Source organism: Electrophorus electricus, chromosome 9 (genome assembly GCF_041902795.1).
Source record: "Electrophorus electricus isolate QZ-2024a chromosome 9, ASM4190279v1, whole genome shotgun sequence".
NCBI classification, from domain to species: Eukaryota; Metazoa; Chordata; class Actinopteri; order Gymnotiformes; family Gymnotidae; genus Electrophorus; species Electrophorus electricus.
In genome coordinates, this window is record NC_137505.1 from 13,967,231 (window position 1) to 13,973,795 (window position 6,565).

Below are 6,565 nucleotides of genomic sequence, written 5' to 3' on the forward strand. Positions count from 1 at the left end.
AATGGCACTCATTTTACAGCGCGCAATTTGAAGGAGTTAGAGAAAATGCTGGGTCTGAAACATTCATTTGGGGCAGTGTATCATCCTCAGTCTCAAGGTAAGGTGGAAAGGATGAATCTAAATGCGAAAAACAAAGTGGCCAAAATCTGTGCACAGACAAAATTAAATTGGGTTGATGCCTTACCTTTGGCATTAATGCAAATTAGATGTTCAGTAAATGCAACAACTGCTTTTACCCCTTTTGAATTGCAGACAGGTTGAGGATTTCCAGGACCCCAGGGACCCTTAACAATAAATGAGAAAAGAAAAACATCTCACACACACATCATACTTTAATGAATTGCAAAGTATTGTTTCAGCTTTCTCCACGCAGGAGGGGGACCGGACGGGGAGCAGACAAACCCAGACGATACCCGTTACGGACTGGGGGCTGCTGAGAGTCATCAAGAGAAAATGGAGTGAGCCGAGGTGGACAGGTCCATTCCAGGTGACAGAAAGAACCAGCCACGCCGTACGCCTGAAGGGTAAAGGGGAAACGTGGTTTCATCTGAGCCAGTGCGCTGCCGCAGAGGAGTCTGCAAGAGACAGCGAGGGACCTTGCTGAAACATCAACTAACTCACCTGACCCGGAAGGGGCAGAATAATCCCCGGGAGCAAAAGGGTCAAGGTAGTCCACCCTTAGACCCCGAAGTAAGAAGAACAGAACACCAGTGATGACTTCTGGACAATTGTGTTGTTTGATTATTTGTTGGTGTATTGTGTTGTGTGTTTCCATTTACAGTTTGGTCACGCTTGGGTTAAATAATAGCATGGCAGTAGGAAAGGATTAAAACATTAACAACAAGACGGTGAAGAAGAATGGGGGTAGAGATTGGTGGATGTGTAGCATGTGCAGCCGCAAGACCCAGACTTATAACCACCCCGGCACCCCTATTCCCACAAAAAGACCCCAAGGGTTATGCGTGCATGATTGGCCTGACTAAGGAAAGAAACCCTAAGAATTGTGACACTTTGAGCGTTATTTTCCCCCCCATCAGTAACAGAACCAGGACAGGACTATTTTCACCCGAAAAGGGGGAGGGGAACTACACGTGCTTCGTTAGAAGTTCAAGCACACCTCAAGTACGCTTGGCGCACATCCCGGCGGAATGGTGTAACCGCACGGTCACTGGGAACGAGTCTGTGGGTTCATGGGCACGAGCAGGATTGTATGATTATTGTGGAAGGATGACTTTGGTTGTTAACATGCCAGAGAATTCGGAGGCGACATGCGCCATGGTCAGGTTAGCAGCTCCTTTATTACTGATAGGCAAAAAACTACACAGGGACCCGGTAACTGATGCAGCAAGACAGTAGCGAGAGGCATACCATTTTGATTTAACAAGGAATACCCCCACATACATAGATGCAATAGGAATACCTCGCGGAGTTCCGGACAGACATAAGTTAGCAGACCAGATAGCAGGGGGATTTGAGAATATTCCGATACTTTCTGCATTATTCCCCATTACTCCAAATAAAAATGTGGATCGGATTAACTATGTACATTATAATGTCCTCAGGCTAGCCAACCTGACTAGGGATGCAGTGGAAGGACTTAGAGATCAGCTGGGACCAACCTCACTGATGGCGGTGCAAAATCGTATGGCATTAGACATGTTGTTGGCGGAAAAGGGGGGTGTCTGCGCTATGCTTGAGGATGTGTGTTGTACATTCATTGCTAATAATACCGCTCCGGATGGGTCGGTTAGTAGAGCATTGGATGGTTTGAAGACCCTATCAGAGGAAATGCATGAGAATTCAGGCATAAACAACCAGTTGGAATCCTGAATGGTGAGCCGGTTCGGTCAGTGGAAAGACTTAATTGTGTCATTGATGGTTTCATTAGCCACATTCACGGGAATTGCTGTGACATGCGGGTGCTGCTGTATTCCATGTATTAGGGCGTTAATGGTTAGACTAATTTCAGCTATGATAGAAAGGAAAGATGTGCATGAGGGTACCACGATGATGCCACTGATACAGGGGGAAAGGGACGTAGAGACAGGAGATGCCAGAATAAAGGAGTGTGATTGGTGATCTCTTTGTAGAGATCAAAAGGGGGAATTGTGGAGTTTCAGAAATTAAATGAATGCTAAGCTTACACTAGTAGAGAATAATGTGCAGAATGGAATAGGACTAATGCTTGAATAAATAAAATAATTACTGTATGTCCAGACATAACAGGAAATGCCCTAGACGTGCATATGTGTGATTATGCAAGAAGACATGTGTACGAGACGGTCAAACAGAGGTGACGGCTGAGATGGAAAAACACAAAAGCAGAAGTGGCACAAGGCGAGAGAAATATGTCTGTCTGTTGCAAAGTTATGCTTTAGATCTCACTCGCACTGTGTTGTGAAGTGACATCTCCAGAGCTCTGCATTAATAAAAGGCCACAGGGTAACACACTGTTTCCTGTCTCTTCTTTCCTGCATCAACGGACATGACACTAACTAATGATATAACAGAATCTGGCCCTTAGCTATTTTATTAGCTTTTTATCAGGGCACGCTTAGTAAAATGTCACATCTCTACATCAACTTTTTAAAAAAATTAACAGGCAATCAAATTATTTTGGCTATACTAAAACCTGTCCTGGAGCAATGCCTAGCTAGCTGGATAGCTAACACTAACATGCAAGACTGGGTTTGTTTTGCAGAAGTAGCAGATGCTAAATAGCTGCCTTGTAAAAGAGGTTTGCATTGGGGACTGTTTGTATTTGATGCATGCACTTTAGGTATTATTGCATAACGCTATTTGTGATGTATTTTTGTTTTTCAATCAGTCACATTCCGAGCCAAACTTCTCTTAGGTATCTTGTATCAGTGGAGAACTACTTTTGAAGGCATTGTTACTAGCTAACTGTTAGCTAGCAAGGTAACAAGGTAACTCTTTTTAAACAACAAAAAGAAAAAACACTTTACTGTGATTAACAACTATGAATTTACTAAGTTTCATAGAAGGTCTGATTAGCTAGCCTAGCTAAAGCTATGTTTGATACGTTTTGATATGTCTAACGACACTAGCATTTTTGGACAAGAGTAGCTTTATAGTTGCTTAGCTAATGTCACATAATTAAAAGTAGAATCAGAGGGAAATGTTGAATATTGTGTCATTGCACCAGCCATGAGGCATTAAAGTGTCTGGACAAGAACATAGCTAGCTAGCTAACTGGCTTAGATCACTACTGCAGCTCTCACACCTCGGTTTATTACATCATAATAGGTAATGTGGAATTTTTAAGGACCATTGTTGCGTCTGATAACGCGTTCAGAAAAGGTGTTCTTCAGCTGAATGAACAGATACTGAAACGAACACTAAAGAGATCATCCAACATTCAAGATATTTCAGTAGACACACTAGTGGAAGAGCTGCTGAGGTTCCTGAGCCATGAATGTCCGGCCTCCAGCATCTACTCTGGACAGGTATGTCACCGCCTTGCACCAGGACGCAGAGATCCATGAGCATGACTGAGATGTAATTATAACTATATACACCTCATTAGTCTGATGCTAATGAGCACACATGCACACCTGCCGTCCAGTTCTTTAACATCCATATCCGTCACCTTGATTTATCTTAGTAAGTTGCTGCTGAAGCTCTGTCTCTCTTTCTCTCTTTCCCCATGCCTCCTTCCCTTCCTGTAGGAGTGTGGATACACCACTGGCGTTGTTGCCTGATGCACCTCCTTTGGAAGAGGACACGGTCCACTGTCAGAACTGGCAGGAGACAGTGGAGCCGCACACACTCGCCTCTCTCGGCTCCCGGGAGATCGAACGGCAGGCTGTCATATATGGTAAAACAGCAAATGTGGTGCACAGCAACTGACTATAAAAGACAACTCCCAGTACACAGTTAACATGTAAAATGAAAACAATTATTTACTGATCTAACTTAAACTAAATAGCTACTAAATCTTTTGAACATACAGTATTCTATTTATTATGCACATATGATAATTCTATCCTGACTCATGAAAATGTGGAATTCTGAATTGTGTAACGTTTGTAAGAAATTGTAGTGACTTTGCTATATCCTCTTCCTCAGAGCTGTTCACAACGGAAGCATCTCACTTGCGGACTCTCAGGGTTCTCGATCAGGTGTTCTTCCAGAAGATGAGGAACCTTTTGACCGTCGAAGAACTTTCCTGTATCTTCCCCAACCTGCCCCAGGTCTACAGTCTTCATGGTCAGTCTCTCTGTGTGCGAGGTTTTCAAACCTAAATTTCTGAAGCCTACTTGGTGTCTAAATCATAATCAAGATTAAAGAAGTGTAAAACCCACCCAAACTGAGAATTTAATGACAGAACAATATCAGCTATCGGCACCATGCCATTACTGTGAGCAGGTATGGACTGGAGGCTGTACATGTTGTTTCTGCCGTGGCCTTCATGACACAAGTAGAGTTCTGTTGCCCACTGACACAACTTTCTAACAAACCACATATACACTGGCTCGCTTAAACAGATTCTGTTTTGTGGTGTTGCATTTGTGTTTCAGCGAATCTGTGTGAGTCCATGAAGAGGCTGAGGGACTCTTCTATAGTTCAAGGCATCGGAGACATCATGGTGTCTAGAGTGAGAGCTGGCTAGTGTTACTCCCTTTCTAGTTCACATCATCTTTTGGTGCTGTCTAAAATGAAGGGGTTGTTCTGTGTAGTGTGGGATATACTTGTTGCTTTACTTGATATGTCAGTAGCTCATGTGTTTGTGTGTGTGCGTGATAGTTTGAAGACGCTGCAGGAGAGGAGTTCCAGGAGCAGGTGTCTCACCTGTGCAGTCAGCAGAGTCAGGCACTGGAGCTCATTAAAAATAAATGCAAAGACCCGCGTTTCGCGCACCTTATACAGGTAACACTTTTTAGAGGTATAAAGCCTTTGGACAAACCTACAAACACTAGAGCTTCTGCCATATTTGTTAGTGGGCTGGGTTGTGAATTGGTTGACCCATACTTTGAATTGGAGACTATCCAGTCTTTTATATTTGACTTTTATTGCAGCACATAACTTCTAGTGATGCTGTTTTAGGTATAAATTGGTGTTGCTGTCAACAGAATCCACATTTGGACTTAGATGTCCTTGGCTCATTCGTGTGTGTGTGTGTGTGTGTGTGTGTGTGTTAGGAATGTGAAGCCAGCCCTCACTGCCGCCGACTACAATTAAAGGACCTTCTAGTGTCTGAGATGCAGAGACTCACCAAATACCCCTTGCTGCTGGATAACATCATCAGACACACAGAAGGCATGTATAGAAACACTCACACACAATGTATTGAACCATGAAAACACTTCAGTATACACACACATACCAGTTTACCAAGGAGGCAAGCACACACACCCTTTCTCCTGGATTAACACTAGTATGTGCCCCCACAACAGCTGGTTCTCCAGACCTGCAGCCATTGGTGAGGGCACAGGCGTGCTGCCGTGGGATACTGCGAGCTGTCAATGAGGTCGTCAGGGAGACGGAGCACCGGCGACTGCTCAGCCATTATCAGCGCAGGCTAGACTTGTCCCCTCTGGAGAGGCAGGCCAGTCCTGTCGCTGCTCAGTTCAAGGTACGGCCTTACTATGTATCCACCATCTGCCTTCCAAACAGCTTCTCTGGTCTTGGAGCACCTGATCCAGAGTATGAATTATTAACTATATTCTTTTTCTATGTAGAATCTGGACCTGACCACTAAGAAAATGATCCACGAAGGACCGTTGACTTGGAAAGTTAGTAAAGATAAAGCTATAGGTAAGAGATCATCACAGCTGAACAAATCACTGTTCACTCTGGGGAATGCAGCTATTGAGAGCATGGTGCTATGCTGACTTGGAGTTATTTGGTTCCCTGCTACCTCACACATGACATGGTCTGAATAACTGTGTGTGTGTGTGTGTGTGTGTGTGTGCACCTGCATCTGCCTGTATGCTCATACGTGTGTATGCACATGTTTCAAGGACTTTTAATGTGAATGGATGCTTTCAGTGATCTGTGTGCAAGCTTGCATACATTTTTGTTTTTCCTCTTGCAAATGATTACTTGACAGGTCCATTCTCACTCTGTGTGTGTGTGTGTGTTCCAGACATTCATGCTCTGCTTCTCTCAGACCTGTTGGTGCTACTCCAAAGGGGTCCAGGTGACCGTTTGAACTTGCGATGTCCAGCGCGCTCACTGGGTGGGGTTTGGGGTGGGAACACGCACCTCAAAACCACCTTTTGCCCCGTTGTTCGCTTGGATTCATCTCTTGTCAGATCTGTGGCTACAGGTATATTTGTAGTTATTCTTACAGCTATGAATAGCCAGAATAGATGAATGGGTCTGGAATAACTGTCTTTATTTTATTTTTAAAAAATTAAGAAGCCAGTTAGAAATTGCATGTGGGTTACTTTGAATACATAGTTTGACAACCTGCTCTTCTCTATCAGATAACAAGGCCTTGTATGTGATCAGTACATCAGAGAGACAGATATACGAGTTGGTGGCTGGGACTTCCTCTGAGAAAAACACGTGAGTTTGTTTTTTTTCCTCTCTCTGACCC

At 43.9% G+C, this 6,565-nt stretch overlaps 1 long non-coding RNA gene across 1 annotated transcript; it reads left to right on the forward strand.

Annotated features, from left to right (window-relative positions):
• The first annotated feature begins 5,489 nt into the window (after positions 1-5,489).
• LOC145659277 (uncharacterized) lies at positions 5,490-6,161 on the forward strand. Its single transcript, XR_014125320.1, has 3 exons — positions 5,490-5,596; positions 5,703-5,778; positions 6,110-6,161. It is a non-coding gene; the product is annotated as an uncharacterized LOC145659277 (long non-coding RNA).
• The last annotated feature ends 404 nt before the right edge of the window (positions 6,162-6,565 follow it).